Source organism: Cygnus olor, chromosome 2, assembly GCF_009769625.2.
Source record: "Cygnus olor isolate bCygOlo1 chromosome 2, bCygOlo1.pri.v2, whole genome shotgun sequence".
NCBI classification, from domain to species: Eukaryota; Metazoa; Chordata; class Aves; order Anseriformes; family Anatidae; genus Cygnus; species Cygnus olor.
The window spans coordinates 151,508,167-151,525,555 of record NC_049170.1 but is presented as its reverse complement, the minus strand read 5'-3'; the positions used below and the strand labels follow the sequence as shown (position 1 = coordinate 151,525,555).

Genomic DNA, 17,389 nt, shown 5'->3' with positions numbered 1-17,389 from the left:
AAAAGGCAGAGAGCGAGGTAACACTGGTTCAGGAGTCCCAGGTAGCCACAGCTGATGGCACAGAGTGTGCACCGAGTGCAATATCACCTCCATCTCAGAGGAGGAAACCCTACCTAAAAATCATACACTTTTTAGCTAAAGCATCAGTATCTAGGAACAAAGGGAGGAAAACAGGACGCCGGAGCAGCAAGGTTGGATGCAAGCCCTCCTTTCCCTGCTGCTAGGCAGGGAAAGGAGGGCTCGGAGTTTCGAGCCCCCCCAGGCAGTTTGTGTTACAAGGCATCGCATATCTGGCTGCAGCCCCCACCACGGGCAGGCGAAGGGTTAACAGGAGAGGCAGCACGTTAGCTGTATCTGTGGAGATTATGGTGTGTTTATCCAGTGTTCAGATTTCCTGTCTGAGTGTTTGGATTTCCTGAAATCCCTGCTATCAGCCCAAGTGCTGTCCACTGAGCAGACCTTTTTCTCTCTCACTTTTTTTTTAAAACTTTTTTTTTTTTTTTTTTCACTTTGCTCACATGGTAGGCTTTCCTTCCTGCTCTCTTTCCAGTTGTAGTGCCTGTGTCTCCTCACCGGTCAGGACATTTATGGATGCAGATCAACACTCTTAGACTGCAGAGCTCTGGGTTCACCGTGCATTGGATTTCCTGTTTTTGTTTTGTTTTGCTTTGTTTTTATTTTTGTTTTATTTGACTTTTTCTTTTTTTTCTTTTTTTTTTTTTTTTTGTGGAAATAAAACTCGAAGAAAAATGGTCTTTTCCAGCTGCCCATGGGAGAATACGTTTTAGTTTGAGATGGAACAATGGCCTTAGGTTTGAGGAGCAAATCTGGAATGGGAATTCAGCCTGCACAAGTCCTGGTGAGTTACAGGGCATCGGCTGGGAGGGTGCTCAGTCCCGTACAGCTCTCGGACAAGGACAAAGGCTGAGCACAGCCACTGAGTGTGGCTGCTGAGCAAACTGAAAAAAAAAAAAAAAAAAAGCAGAGGGGTGTAGCTGAAGGTAAAACTTTTCTTAAAGAATAATAATAATTAAAAAAAAAAAAGTCCATTTTTCATTGCTAAAAATACACACTGCTCTACAGCCTAGATAACATCTAGGTAAACTTTACCGTAGCAAAATCTGTCAGGCCAGATTCTGCCAGTCCTTACCCATGTGAGTAACTTCTACTCACATAAACAACTTCAGTGGCTTTTAAAAGAGCTCATATTAAGGGAAGGCTTGCAGAATTGGGGCCACATGTAGCAAATTGCAACAACTCAATCTCCATGACATTTAATCGTAAAAGAAAAAGATCATTTTATGAGTGTCATTGCATGCTTCCTTGGTCTTTTAAGTTTTATTGTTGATCCAGTTTTAAATTTGAAGAAAAACCCATGTGATAACTATTTCTCCTATTGTCTCTTAAATAAGTTTGCAGTAGGAGTGAAAGCATATTTTCTGCAGCAATGTTCCGGGAGGCCAGAAAGGGGCTTTCGTTGTTGGAGGGAAAATGCTGAGTGCTGTGCTGCTCCAAACTGGAAAGCTGTATTCAAACATGAGGCTTAGCTAAGGTTTTAACTTCATCTTTGGATGCGAGAGCCCATGGCAGCATTATTACTAGCCTGAGGTGTTTTTAGTTAAACCATGGTCACAAATGTAACAAGTCGACTGGTCTCAAAATCAGTGAGTCAGCTTTGAAAAGAAAAAAAAAATCTTCATTTCAGGCCTCTTTGAATCAGATTTCATTGCTGGCATCCATGGAAGAGTTTTTGGAGTCAGATGTGGAAGATAAAGCATCATCACTGTTGCAGCTTTTGTTGTGTCCCTTAGCTGGAGGCTGTGGTTGCACTGCACATTCCTGAGCTACTCCTTGGACCTGTTCCAGGGACTTGGTTCTCTAATTTTAGGGAAAAATCTTGTTTCAGAAATTGCTTAGATACTAGGAAACGTATATAACGAAAACAGCTTTCTCTACTTTAGCTCTGATTTTCATTAGACTACTGAAAATGTCCTGAACTCTAGCATATAATAGTGCACATCAATCATCATTTAAAATGTTGGGGTTTAGCAGGAGAAAATACCTTACTTTTTTATACCAATAAAGGGAAAAATGCATTTTCCAAATTCTTTCCAGAGCTTCCAAATTTGAAGTTTTAAACTAATAGTTGCCCAGTATGCTGGGTTTCTGCACAACCCTTTGAATGTGATCCTGCTGCTCTTCTTCAAGCTTTTCTTCAGTATCAGCAGAAGGATTGTGTGATACCAGCCAGACCAAACTGGTGTCTTTTTGCCTGTAAGCCTTCAGGAACTCGATTTTAATTATTAACACGGGGCAACACTGAAACTGATGGTATTTTACGCATCGAAATGTTGGTTCTTGCTGTGTACATCGGTGTGTATTCTCAGTGTGGGGAATTCCCAAAAACTGAAAGGGAGGACAAGGAGCCCCTCACCTGAGGTAGACCAGACCTTGGTGCCCTGTCTCATGGCTGTGCTCTGTCCATGGCTGTGACTGAAGTGGCCAAAGCAGAAACGTGCTCCTCTCAAAGCCGGCAGAAGAGTCAGAACATCACTAACGATCAGTGAACTGCAGAAAATAGAGAGTACAGATGAAGACAGAGGGGAAATGTGAAGACTTCTCTAGGTCTACCCAGATCTCCTAGCTTTGGAAATGTGGTTGGCTGTCTGATGAGCAGGAGCCTTGGGACTGGCTCAGTTGCTTTTTTCCCTCTTTTGTGCAGGATGGTCAGAGCTTTCTGGTTTAAGTCAGGTTGGAAATGCTGTGGGAATAGTTTTTTTCTGGTGGTATTTTGGTATTTCCTCTTCTGCTCACACCCAGACCAGGAAGTGCAGAAGCACAACCTTCAGCTCATTGTGTGCGGATTTATTTTTATAAATGTGAATTCGCTTCCCTCCCCCTCCCCCCCCCCCCCCCCCCCTTTTATTTTTCCTTTTTCTTTTTTTTTTGTCCAAATAGCCCTCACAAAGGTTTAAGGCTTGCTTTGATTTAGACTGTGGGAATTTTTTGTACCTCTTTATATAACTGCACCAAGCATTGAATAGTGCCCTAATAAATGATTATCACATTATTTCTGTATTATCTAAATGCAATATTACCAGCTCAGCTCCCCACTGCCATATGTTCATGGGCCAGTACCCCCCAGCAGCTGGTTCTGCTGGCATTTGTCCCCATACCTTCAGTGGCATGATGGCTGATTGGACACGAAGACCTATCTGTTCAGTTGCCCATGGAGAAATGTTGCAAAAGACCATTTTTTTTTAACTGCACTGTTAAACTCTCTACAATTAGATACCTCACATTTTTTCCCTTCTTCTTCTATCTCTTCTGCATCAGTGAGGAAGTTCAGCTCGTGCACCTTCTCCACATGTGTCCAACTCATTCACCATCACGGCCGCCAGTCCTCCTGCCTTTCTTGCTGTTGTTGGCAAGTGCAGATAAACAGTTTTGACAGGCAGAGAGTCCTGCAGAGCTAACTTCATACATGCAGTGATATTTCTCTGCTCAGATGATGAATGGACCAGAGGAACTAAGCCACTTTCCCTGAAATTTTTCCCCACATTGTAAGTTTTTAACCCCTCCTTTCCATGCCATTTTCTGGAAAAAGCAAAGAATGCAATTCCTTACCTGATCACTTTTAGATAAAAATTGTTTCCTTGAGCCTCTTCTAGCCACCTGGTAGAGTCTTTTGTCAGCCATTTTATAAATGAAAATGAACTTTAGGTGGATCTTAAAGTTAGGTACACGGCAAAATGATTGTCTGTATTTCCATTTGAGTCCACTCTCATGACTGCAACATGAACAGATGGAAATACAAGCAAAGGGAACTGCCATTATATAATTCTATAATTCAAGAAGACGTAAGTAGGCACAGTGGAATTTCCAAGGATTTTGGAGGAGTGTTCTTGTTTTGGGGCACTTTTTTTTCTCTTTGCCCTTGGCTTTAAGGCTCTCTCTTGTGCTTCAGGGAGAAGCAGTGTTTCAGGGAGAGGGTGCCAGGTGGGGAGGGAAGGATGCCAGGCCCCGTTATTTCAGACACTGATTAGTGCAAGGATGGGAAGCGGCAGGGCTCATCCTGGAACAGGTATTGCTCTCATTGAACACACAAAATCACAGAATGGTTTGGGCTGGAAGGGACCTTAAATATCACCTAATTCCAACCCCCTGCCATGGGCAGGGACACCTCCCACTAGACCAGGCTACTCAAAGCCCCGTCCAGCCTGGTTCTCCTCCCACATGGTACCCACAAGGCAAGCTCCATCCACACTGAGGGTCCTCACTTGGACCCCTGAACCACAAAGCCAGAGAGGCAGTGATGCTTTCCCTATATTCTCCCTTATCTCGGCTGGAGATAACAAAACCCATCTGCCTCTGTGAGTCAGCAGAAAAGCATTCAGCTTTTATAAGAGTTAAGGGACATGGAATAGGGCAATGTCAAAGCACAGAAGGCTTCTCCTGGCTTTGCATTCACACAGTGCTCACGTAGAGGAAGTTGCATTTTCCATTCCCATTCACCAGGCAAAATTATTTACACCAAGCTGAGGATGTGGCCCCTGGCATACAAGACCAGGGCTGCCGAACAAGGCTCCTTTCATCAGCTGTAAACGTGAACAAATGTGGAAATGGCAACAAGCAGTGAGTACCGTGATGTGGCTGCTGCTAGCAGCTTGGAAAAGTCAAGAAAACTCGATTGTCTTCTCATCAAAAGTGAAACAAGGAAGCCCCCCCTCGCCTCCACCCCCACTGCTACCACCCTGGCTCGAGCAAGTCGATCCGTAGGTATTTGTGTGGGGGTTTGTTCTTGGCGGTTAACCACATAACAATTCGAAGCATGTGGCTAACTCTGAAGAAACTGCCTTTAAACGTTTGCAGACTGCGGTGGTGTTAGCGAGAGCGGGGGGCTGCGGGCCGCAGGGGGCTGCAGCAGGAAGCCCTGTACATCCTGCAATATAGTCCTGTGAAGAGGGGAAAAAAAAAGAAGGTTGTGACTCTTGGAGCTTCTCTGCTGTCGATGCACAGCAGCACGGGGCAGATGTCCCCCATGTCGTGTTTCACGTCTGTATTGGTGTGTCAGGGCGAAACACCCAGCAGGAAGCACACAGCAGAGAAAAGAGGTGGCAACCAGCGGGAGAGCATTTCGGCACGCAGCTTTCATAAATAAACCAGGAGGAAAAATAACAAACAAACTGGGGGGCCTTTGCGGCGAAGCAGTGCATGCTTGGGACCATAGGGTTATCTCCAAGGGAAGCGTAGGCCTGGAGAAGGAGGCTCAAGGAGGCGCTGGGTAAAAGGCAGCAAGGAGCAGCCGTGCTGTAGCTTGGGGTGGTAAAAATGCCCCAGCGGAGCTCTCCTGTCCCTCTAGGCCTGAATTGGTTGGGCAGGGAGGAAAGGCTGGAGGGAGGATGTGCGCAGAAGGGATGGGAACAGTTGTGTCTGTGGGGGTAAATGGCCCAGCATCCGTGTGTGTCGCAGCACTTGTCAGGACAGAGCTGTTGGGGTACGTAATGTCCAGTTTTAAAGGATTTGGTGCTTAAAGAAACCAATACAGCTTAAGATTGCAACATTTCCCCACTGGAGGAGACCCATGTGAGACATTCAGTGAGTTTGCAGCTCCCAGAAGATCTCAGGTTTTTAGCTTTTCTTCATTTCCGGTTCATCCCCAGTCTATATCCAGGAGGGCCTATCTTTGAGTACAAGCAGACGTTTCTAAATGTTACTTGGGCAAATAATGAACTTCAATTAATCTCCTTCACCCAGCTATAAGCCTCATTTTTAATTCAGCAGGTAAAAATACTGTATCTGTACCATCACCAGAATTGGCCTTACTCTAGGAAAGAAAATGACAATTGGTGTCAGGCCCTAAGGCTGAAAATTCAACCTGCTTTGGAGAAAAGGCAAATGAGGCCTTGCCAGGTCTTCCCTCTTTGTTTCATCAGCTGGAGCTGTGGCTTTGTGGCATGGGTTGGGGTGGGATTGCAGCTGGAAACCAAGCTGTGCCCCCAGGGTCCTGGCAGGATCTGCAACTACATGCACTTCTCCATTTATATTCTCCAGTCTGGGGAGGAAGGAAATCGGCCATTAGTTAGTGGCCAAACCACAGCCATGGGACAGCCACCTTCTGGCACTGAGTTATGGTGTGACCACAGGCAAGTCGCTGCATGGCACTGCCCAGATCAGCAGCAGAAGTGTGGCTGACTCCCACTTTCTTCCCCTTCATCCCTGGAGCAGCCAGAAGGGAGTGTGCAGATGGGAAATGCAGGGCACGCAGACAACATGCTCCTCCATACTGCTGGGGCAGGAAGAGGGAGATGTCTCCTGCCAAGGCTGGTGCAGCTGCATGCGCTTTTTAATGCAGTTGGCCAAATGCACAGGAAACAATTTTGTTCTGGCCAGAACTGCCAGACTGTGAGGCAGCAGGACATTTCAGGCACTAGGACAAGCCTTCTGGTATCTAGGTTCAGCATAACACCAAGGCCTTAGCATGATACTCTGGTTCCATATGAGAAGATAAAACCATCCAAGCCAATGCTTCAAGACCCTGGTCCAGCAGTGGCTGACCACATCTGCATAGGAAGCAAGAGCTGAACAGGGCTACATGTAGTGATAATTCCTCAGATTAAAATCCCAGCTTCCCAGGACCTCATCTGAAAGACTTCTGGAGTCAAAGCCCATGCTTACATTGTACTTGTCTTGGACAGACATTTGCAGCATGGATTTGTGTTATTTTTCCTTTAAACTAATAGACATTTTTAACATCCATGAAAAAAAGCTTATATGAGTTCAAAATGCAATTAGACAAATTCATGGGGAAAAAAAAATGTCTTCAATTTACAGCTGTTAAATCATTACTGACAGTCAGGGTCCAATCCTAGTCTCCTACATGAGGTTTTTAGTTATTTAGTAACTTTATAGTGCTGCTACAAATTGAGTTTTGTGTAAATATTCCAGATTTATTTGTGGGTAAATAAGATCTATGCCAGCACCATGGAGTGTATAGATTCATTTCATCTAATTTAGAGTGTAACTATATTGCTACTTTCCTTCTGCTTTCCAAACCAGTTGTTTAATAGTCACCCAAATTAGCAATTTTACCGATATAATCATTTACCTAATGGTACATTTCCCATAAAATGTGGAAGATCGCATTCTCTGCTGGTGTAGGATACTGGTTCCATCCATCTGATCAGAGGCAGGTCATAGTTGCATATCCTTTAATAATTATTTCAGCAGGTGTCCTTTTATTTCTGTTCATAATTAGTAGCTGAGTATTTAGCAAAGCTTGTCAGGATCTGAAATTCCTACAACTCAGTAGTTATCTATATTCATGAACAAAGGGGATCTCTACCTTGGTAATTTCTGAAAATATTTTATTAAGACTAACAGATATTATAATTCTACATTAAATTATTTATCAGCCACCAAGGTAGAATTTTGATCTTACACTTGTCCTAGATTAATGTCATAATCTGACTCCAGATTTAATCAATGGTAAGGTAGGTGTCAGCCAGAATCCCAGACCTCATGAGTCATTTATATTTTATCATTTTATTTTCTGTGTTTACGAACTTGTGGTTGAGAAGGAGCCGTGTGTTGTTGTGTTGGTCATGTTGGGGTTAAAAATCTACATCTAACACAAGATGATCTACAGCTGGCATTTTTTCTCACCACCTAGACAGTGAAATGGGATTGGGTTCAGTTGAAACCAATTTCCATACCACTGAGAATATTAGAAATAATGGTGTCAGTAACGGCAGGAATAAGGATAAAAAGGTGATTGTAAGTCATCTTTTGCTCCTGTATGCTGAAGCCATATGACAGCCTACCTGGCACCTGGTCTGAATTAGAGAAATCACTTGACAGTTGTGATTTATGCTTTTCTTCCTAGAATTCCTCGGAACCTCAGAATAGTAATTGTACTATTGTACTGTTGCCACTGTAGCAACATGTATGTACATGGTATATTGCAAACTCTTACAATTCGTTCCTTTCATTGCCTTCAGAGAACAGCCTGACTGTGAAGTTCCACTTAGCAAGAAACCTCCATGCCATAAGGATCATTTATAAGATTAATTCTGCCCATTTTAGACTGATTCCTTTCCCAAACAGCCAGAAGAGACCCCAGGTCCTAAGTGTCTCCTTCTCGGGGCTGGGATTTGAAGTAGACCCATGTCCCATGAGTCATATCAGGGCAAAAGTCGTTCAATCTCTGCAACTTGAGGAAGAGAATTGGGTTTACAGATAAACTCCTACAATAGATATGCTCAAGAGGGGACATGACCCCAGGCTGAAGCTTAGGAAAACAAGGAGTCTTAGATAATGTTTTTTCATGATGCTGGATGTTGAAGTCACCATTTAAAAGAATAGAAGGCAATCGCATTCTTGTTGTGTTTTATGTTCTGGGAGGAAAAATAAAAATAAATAAATAAAAACCCTTAAATCATAGAGACTTTGATAATTGAAACCTAATTTAAATAATGTGTTACTGAGAAATCTGCAACATTTGTAGTCTGGTCTCTATAAATGAAGCTGACGCAATTACACTGTGTGCCCCTCTGTGATTTTGAACCCCTTCAGTCAATTCTGATGGAGGAACAGAGGACTGAAATGCTACATATGTCATGAAAACAGGCAGATAAACAGAAGAAGGAAACAGTTTGTTATCTCTGACTACCTCCTCCCCAAAGAAAACAGCTACTGTGAGAAAAAACAGAAGGAAAGACAGAACTTCCATGGAAGTGAGGCACTGTGCCCACCACAACCTGTGGGAAAAGCTTTAACAAGCATTTGTACTTCATTATACCCAGAGCTAAATTCACCCAGGAGGTAAAAGTCCCCAAGCAGCCACACACCCTTCATTCTGCCACTTGAAAGCCTTCCCCTAGGAGTAGCAGGGTGCCTTTGTGGGCTTTCATCACCCCAAAGTCCTCTCTCCATGTTCATGCAAACCTGAACAGCTTTAGGAGCAACAAGAGTTAGGTGAAAGACACCTGTTGTTATTTATCCCACTGCTTTAATTCTCTCTCCTTGAAAGACATGTCTTTTTGCAATATCATGGACCATTAATCCACTGCATTAATAGGGGAAGCATTCCCTGGGAATAATTATGTCCTGACATCAGTGTTGCTGGCCTACGAGTGCTGACTGACAGTACAGTAGCGAAGTTTTGCTTAGACAAGCAGCACCAGGAGAGAACCCTGTTTGCTAAAGCTGTCCTTTGTAGATAAAGCTTAAATCAGTAATTTTCAAAAGCTGGTTGCCTAAAATTCAGAACCTCAGCTCATACCAAAGTCCTGGATAAATTATCTTAATGCTCTTTGGAAAGTGAGGTCAATTATTTCAATCCAGTAATGAAGGTTTCAGTAGACAAGAGTTCAGCACTTCTACTTGAGTTTTCCAGTGCAAGACGTATGTCAGTCCTGAGCTGCAGAACATTTGTTTTTACAATCCAAATCCCTTCTAAATAGAAATCACCAGCTGGACCAGACCGTTGAAGACAAGTCAATTCATGTCTTGCAGAAAGACCCTGGGCTCCCTCCAGAATGTGAACTTAGAAGGGAAAGAAACTCAGATCCCCAGAAAGGACAGTTGAGTGCTTTCACTCCCAAGCACCTCTAGCCATCTGCAATTTATATTAGTGTACTAGATTTAGCAGGAGATGAGCGGTGGTCACGAACACCAGAACTGAACGGTCTCATCCAGCTCCCACTCCAGATGCAAACTGCAGCGGGTTTTGCTGTGGTTTTCCACAGACAGGAGGACGGACAACAGTGACCAGGCAGCATCTGTGTGAACCCTGGCAACACCCTCTGATTTCGACAGTAGTTATCATGAGAAAATATGTTTCTGTTTTGTCTTTTCCTGTGCATGTTAAAAACAAGACATTTGTTGGGTTTTCTTCCCAAGAAGGAAATAGGTTCATTCGGGAACGCATGAGGCAAATCGGGTTCTTTTAAGTATCAAAAGATACATATGTGCGATTTCAACATTTTTAAGCCCTCCCGGGATATTCGTTCAATATCAGTTGTGTCTGTTATTGTACTGGTTTTGCAGTAAACAGTAGATCTGATATAAAGAAACCCAGCCTCATTTATACTGTTAATGTAGTCTTTCTTAGAAGCAGAAGCTATTTACAAGACCATAATTTCCCTGAGACACTATTTTTAATTGGGGAAGAGTTCTCTCAGAGGAGTAATAGTCTTACATCTGTGCAGTATTTTCCCAATCAGGAGATCAAGAGAAAGAGGATCTGAGCAACTGCTTCTTTACATAACAATGAACATAGAGCTTCGGAGTAAATCATAATGTGCAATAAAATTAAAAAAAAAAAAAATTGGCTGGAGATTAATGACTGGAATGGGACTTACTGAATTAAATTGGATCAGATGTTCCCCAGAAAAATCTGAGTTAGATTCAGAGTGCTTTTGTTTTTCACAAAGGAAGATTTAGCTTGATTGTTTCATAACTACTGACAATTTCTAGACCTTGCAGAAGTGGTCCTAGGTGCCTGCAGGAGAAGTCTGGAAAACCTGGTCTTGAGCAGGCAAGGAAGAGACTGAACACAGAGCCTCCATGGCACACAATCTCACTAACTGTTAAAGAATTATAGACAGCGTTATAGTTTTACAAGATATTAAGGGCTGACTTAAGGTTTCTCCTTCCAGGGGCAGGTTCATGAGTACAGGTCTGCCTCAAAGATAAACACTTACTGAATTGTTGAAGACTGCTATCAAAGTCCAGTTGTGCCTTTCATGTTCACTGTCAGGTGGCTTAGGTGGCTCCTTCTTCCTGTGCTTTCTTCTGCGAATCTGCTTTCAAGTGTCTAACCTTCCCGATATGGGCTAAAGAGAAACATGGGCAGCCAGCTCAGGCTTTTGAATTTCCCCCGGGACTGAGGCTCTCCAAGCTAACACTTGGGTTTGTGTTTCAGTCCCAGATTTGCTTGTGGCTTCAGCATTGAGAAGCAAAATGTTTGTGTTTCTAACACTGTTCACTGAAGAGACAGGCTTAAAACTATCAGCCACGGACTGAGACTGAAGTTTCCTGTTGGTGGTTTTTTTTAATCAGAGATGGGTGTTCTTTTGTCAAGAACCAGACTCAGTTCATGAATGTAACCAAGGAGGAAATCAAAGCTACCTAAGATACTGACTGTGCTAGAGATACCAAAACTTTTTTTTTTTCCTTTTAATTAATATTATTTGCTGACCTAAAAGTGAAGCAGGTCCATAACATGTCTGATAAAAAGGTTCATTCAAGAGGTGCAATGCTGAAGGTACCAGACATCTGCCTTGTCATCTGTTCTCAGGCACCTGGCAGGTGTGCAGCACTTGGCTTAGTGACTTTCTCTTATTAACTCAGTTTCCTTAGGCTTTTGTAAAAAATGGACCTAACAACAGTTGCCTAGAGCCAGGAGAAGAGCAGGAATACATTATTAAAACCCAGAATGCAACACCATTTTAAAATTCATCAAAGTGCTCAGAACAAATTCTCCAGAGATCGGGGGCTTAGTCATTCCAGGTTTCTCCAACTCATTTAGATAATTGTCCCTTGAAATAGTTCTCTCTTTCTTTTTTACTTCTTCCCTCTCTCTCTCTTTTTTTTTTTTTTTTAACATTGGCACTTGCCAAGTATTCGCTTAGCAGGCAGCTCAGCTCTACAGCTGCAGAAGAGCAGAAGAAACCTCAAGTTTCCCACCATGCACATCTCTGCTTTCTGCAACATGAGCCAAGCACTTGAGCGCATCTCAAATAATCATCTCATTGTTACCTGCTGACACAGTAGCAAGTCATTACCAATTTAACTAATTAATACATCGGTCAACTTCATTTCATTGTGAAGTGATTTATTAAGTAATAGGAGAGGTTTAGAGAGATAACATATGAGTTATTCAGTATTTTTAACTACCGTCAGAGCCTGGAGAGACTCAGTCTTGATGTTTTCCCATCTTCCTGAAAGCTATGTGACTTGATTGCTTCTGTCTCAGCATAAATTCATGCTGTCACTAAAATAAACAGTCCAAGCACCACCATCACGTGAGCTCAAAAAGGAAACTGATACAAATTAAACTGAAAAAGGGTGGTTTATTTTTCAGCTGCATCATTCTTCTCTCGGTAAAAATATCTAAACTTATATTACAGCATATAACTTTATATTATTTGTGTAATTTCTTGTAGCCAAATATTCTAGAGATTGTTAAAACTTCTCATCAGATTGCTAGGGGCAGGTGCGGTCATGATAGTATACCCAAATAGATACTATTTCCTGGGGGCTTCCATAAAAAGCTTAGTTTTTAAGTTTTCTTTTCTTTGTCTTGGCATTTCTTCTGGAATGTAGAATTAGGGCTACAGCCTTGTATATGCCCACAGGATGGTCTGGGCAGAAATACGAGGGTCCTACTGTGATGCACTTGGGGCATGCAGCACCGCAAGAGGTGTCTGCCTCTGGGATCGGCACCCTGCTATCTCTTCTAGTCAGTAAAATGGAAGAGACAGTTTAGGCTGTGATTCATCTGACCTTCGTAGATAACTCCTTTAGCATGTCTTTTTCAACATCTACTCTTGTAGGATGAGGTGAGCTGAAACCTAGTTTCAGTTGACAGTATTGACTGTATCATCAGTAACTATAAAGGGAGCCTGGGGTGAACAGCCCAGGCAAAGACACTTTGTCAGATACATCCTACTTTTAAAGTATAAAAGTTGAGTCAGAGCTCACTAAAGTGTATGTAAAGAATCCCATTAACACGGACTGAGTCTGGATCAAGTTTAGGCTCTGTTGTCACTTCTTTTGAGCTAATCTCATTTTTCTATATAAATAGTGCATATGATTTCAAAGGCATGCTCATGGATCTGGACATGACTCAGTATAGGGGCAGATACAGACGTGAGGAATGAAAGGAGAGGATATTTAAGAACATCTTTGTGTTCTTGTATTGAGGTTTTTTATGTGCCTTGTATTTCTGGATATTCCATAGAGAGGCTTTGATAATTCTGTGCCTGACTGCACTCCGCTGAAGACCAGAGCGGCCAGCAGTGCTGTACCAGCCAAAGGATGTGACACTGACACAGGGTCCAAGCAGGGAGAGTGGCACTGCTTGGCACGTGCCAAAGGGGAAGGCATGAAAAAACGGCATTTTGAAGGGCAGAGCTGTACCGAGACAAGAGGGGCTGGCAGAAGGCACTGTGGAGTCATCCTTCTGCTCAAAGCCTGGCTTTGTGCTGGAGACAGCAGACTGAGATGAGCACATCAGGGTCTGGTTCCTGGCTCTGCTACAGACTGTCTGTGTGGGACTCGGCTTTGGAGAAGAATTAGCAACAGTCCTTTCAGGAGGAAATGTGTTCATTGACTTTCGTGATGTGTTCAGACAATGCGAGACCTGATGAGTACCTGAACAATCGATGACAGCTAGAAGCAGGAGGCGTGCCGCTTGCTTTGCTTGAGAGCTGCTGCCACACAGCAGAAAAGCCACTGTAGGGATGATGTGGAAAGCTCGGATGCACCAGACTTTTCATGCAGAGCGAAGTTGATTTTTAACACAGCTACAACAGGTTTAGTCATTTCTGATTTGTACAACCCTATAAATCCATTCAGCAAGTTGCCATTATTGAATTCAGCCCACAATAAGTGGCTATCAAAAATAAGTAGGGACAGTGACAAGAGGATGTAGCATTCAGATTGTATTATTACTCTATTATCCATATACTGTGTACAGGACTATTTGCTGAAGACTCCATACTGAACTATCATTAAACAGTTACTAACCTTGCAGAGCAGGCGGAAAACACTCTCATGTCATGAGCTTCTCACAGGCTTCAGAAGTAGATTGCAAGTAACTCAAAATCTTGGACTGTGGATGGCAGCCTTGTCATCAAATATAAGAAAATACCCTTGATAGGGTCTGTGAAAGCTCTCTAGAGGTCTGCACCTGGGAAGCAGGCACTCTGATTAACTGCTGCCTCCACAAAATGAAAAATCTTCCCCGAGCCCAAGAAACAGCTGATGGATATCGTAGGAAGTGATAAAAAGGTCACTCGTAAGTAGATCCAAGGAGGTTTAAGTCACAACACCACCATCCTGAAGGTCTTCAACAAGTAACAAAAGACAGGCATCAAAGACTGCAGAGTCCTTCAGACTAAATACTTGCACAAATCTCTGTGTCATATACCTGAGTCTTGAAAATTCACCTTTGAAGAAGATTGCAGAAAATTACCAAACAATTGCACTTAAACCCTCTGGCTGGCTGTAGCGATGCATTGCAACATTGTACAGTGGTGATATATTACAAAACTGTTAAACCTTAGAACTACCCACTTTTGTGGCATGAATTCCTAAAGCAGATTTAGGCTGTCCAGTGCAACTATTCCATAGCCCTTTGCACAGCCCAGATATCATATGATCATTTCATAATCATAGGAGGATTGTATCATCAGACAAGGGTGGAGAATGATGTTCCGTTCTAACAGCAATGCCACCTCCTAAAACAAGGTTCTTTTTATTTTTTTTTCATGAGAATGTTGTACAAGAAACTACCCGAATTTTAAAAGTTGATTTTCAATGCATATTCAAACACATGGCTATTTCATGGAAGAAAACTCCTACTTTGCCAATATATTTTAAAGCTCAATAGAATGACCTGAGGATTAATAATCCTCTCAACCTCACATCAATCCAGTGTTAAACACTGGAATGGCTAATTCCAGGCACTATTCAAAAGGAATTAGTGAAAAGTAATGCAATTCATGGCAACCAGGATGGAATTAAAGGAAATGTATTTTATTTCAAGAAAGCTATTTTGATAGTTTTTTAGGTTTTACATTTTCTTGAAAAAAAAATCAATACTATTGATGTAATAAGTATGAACTTTAGTAGAGCTTTTGGCACCAAACAGCATTTTGATTAAGAAACTAGAGTTATTTAAAGTCATATTGATTGTAATTATTTCATGGATTACAAACTGAGTAATTGACAGTTCTCAGAAACCATTATAAATACGGACTCAAAGAGAATGTCAGTCAGTTCTTCGGGGTCTCTCCTGGGCTCTAAGCTATTCTACATTATCATCCATAACTTGTAAGAGAAATAGAAGTATCACTGGTAAAACAAGCAGAAATTGAGTGGAGGCCACTGCAAACATGGAGCAGGACAGGTGATATGCAGTGATCTGCTCACACAGTAAGGCAGGTACCAGTGCACAAGATGAGATGAAAGAGAAAGATGCTGTGAGATGAAAGAGAAAGACAAGTGACAGATGCTGTGACAAGGAATCCAGTCCTGGTGGTCGCCAGGCTCTGTGTTTTTTGCTGAGTGCTGCTTTCCCTGCCTTGAGCACTCAGCCCAGGCAGTGACCACATAACTCATCTTGCCCTTGGCTTCCCAGACGTTAATTAGAGCAATTCCTAAAAACCTGCTCGAGCCCTCTTGTAAGGACAGCTGTGTGTGGACATCCAGGGTAAAACAGACTACTTAACAAAGAAATATGTGTACTGCCTTGGTATGTGCAATTCAATTATGACTTTTCTATTATTACTTCTTTCACGATTCAGCTCATTCCCATAAGTGTGCTAGTGCTTTGATGGTGTATTTTTATGGAATCACTGAGGACACTGCTAATGTATGAGGTCAGAATGGGACTTTCATTGCTTCGGATATATTAAAATCAGGTCTGAGGTGACATGTCCAGAGACAAATATCCTCAAATTTCCTTCACTGAAGTATGTTAGACCAGATGCTAATAGCGTTATCCAAATCATGGATTAGGGTGAAACCGAAGAACATATGTTTCTTGCATCCTGTTTGGAGGATAACAACATAGACAAACAAAACGAATCTATAGCACATTTTGGCGTAAAATGAAAGACATTTTCTTTAATCTCACAGTTAATTCAAGAACAGGTCAGTTATTATATGGATTGAGTAGTTTAATTCTGTATTTTGGCCATGAAAATAGTTTCAATAACCTTTCCAAAACATGATTTTGAAAACAATCTTAAAATTTGTAGGACATGCTTTTCAACAGAATTTAGATAGAGCAAATAGTTAATCCCCAGTAGTTCAAATAGCCAGCCTAGTTTTTTTCATTTGCAACAAATAAGATTTTTATACCTGCATCATGTTAAAACGTCTTGGGATATAAAAGCTTTCTGCTCAGTCATTAGCTGTAAATTGCAGAATTAAGAAGTACTCTACAGCATTTCCAGATGAAGTAGTCTGTTTATACAGAAAGTACAAGAGCTATAATTACTACATGATCACATTTGTATGTCAAGGTCAGAATTCTGTGATTCACGTTATTGTTTGGACATAAAGGGAGTTGATTTTCAGCATGGTGGTGTACAACTACTATTATTGCTACAACAGTGACTGTAGAAACAATATTAACTTTTGCTTGTTTGAGTTTTTCTAGGCAGGTTAACTCCAGTTCAAACATTCATGAAAACTGTCTGGTTAATATTTGTCCTAAAATATTCATTAGGCATGCAAAATATGTACTTAGGTATATACTCCCCAGGTTGTTCAGTCTGTGTATTCTATTATGAAAGCAAAAAAAAAATCCTCCATAACTAAAAGCAAACCAAAATAGGTCATTAAATGACTTATGCATGAAATCACAGAGAGTTTAAGCAGTATCAAATGCAGGTAATTAAAGACTACAAAAATATTTCCTGATCTTTTCTTCTCCTCTGCAAAATCCTTGCATAAGATTTTCTTCTTGCCTATTATCCAATATACATTGCCATTTTTATATTCTACCCTGAGTATTCATTGGCTTTCTGTGCTATTTTACCAGTTCTAAAAGCTTAAAAATATGGGGATTCAACTCATTATACTTGTTAGTTAAGAGTTAGGATTAGTCAAGCACTTAGATTGCACCAATTAATTCAATCTGATTGCATGTACTCATAATCAGGCACAAGAATAAACGCTTTTCTCATCTGAGGACTAATAGAATTTGCTATTGTGTTAACACATCTCAGTTGACACTCAGCTTCCATGTGACTTTAATGTCATCCTGTTTCTTGTTAGGCCTCTTTCTCTTACTTAAACCCCAACTAGTCTTTCTCTTTTCAGCTGTAGGTGTCCGTAGGCAAAAAGCAATCATCTTGCTCCAGGTGTTCATTGTTCTCCATCCATTCTGGGTTCTTATATTTCCTATTCACTCCCTGCTCCCACTCACATGCTGTCATATATGAGTACTTTACGTAAAACTGGTAACATTATCCTCACATTGCCAGGGACATTTGGGCAGCCTTCCTTTTTTTTTTTTCTTTTTTTTTTTTTTCAGGCAAGAAGCAGAGAGGCAAGAGGTCATCTGTTTGTGGGCCGAGTTTCTTAAAAGCTGTGTTTAGCCTTGGAAAGACTCTATGAAAGATGAAATGCTCTTGTGCGTACAAGGCCT

The 17,389-nt window shown here is 41.7% G+C and overlaps 1 protein-coding gene across 4 annotated transcripts in view; it reads left to right on the top strand.

Annotated features, from left to right (window-relative positions):
- The first annotated feature begins 405 nt into the window (after positions 1 to 405).
- The window catches only part of ASAP1 (ArfGAP with SH3 domain, ankyrin repeat and PH domain 1), a 147,638-nt gene continuing 130,654 nt past the window's right edge, over positions 406 to 17,389 (top strand). Inside the window, exon 1 of one of the 4 annotated variants that reach the window (XM_040547179.1) lies at positions 406 to 859. The gene's annotated coding sequence lies outside the window, so the exon portion shown is untranslated. The remainder of the gene's footprint in view (positions 860 to 17,389) is intronic. The other 3 variants (XM_040547182.1, XM_040547183.1, XM_040547175.1) reach the window with 3 other exon arrangements.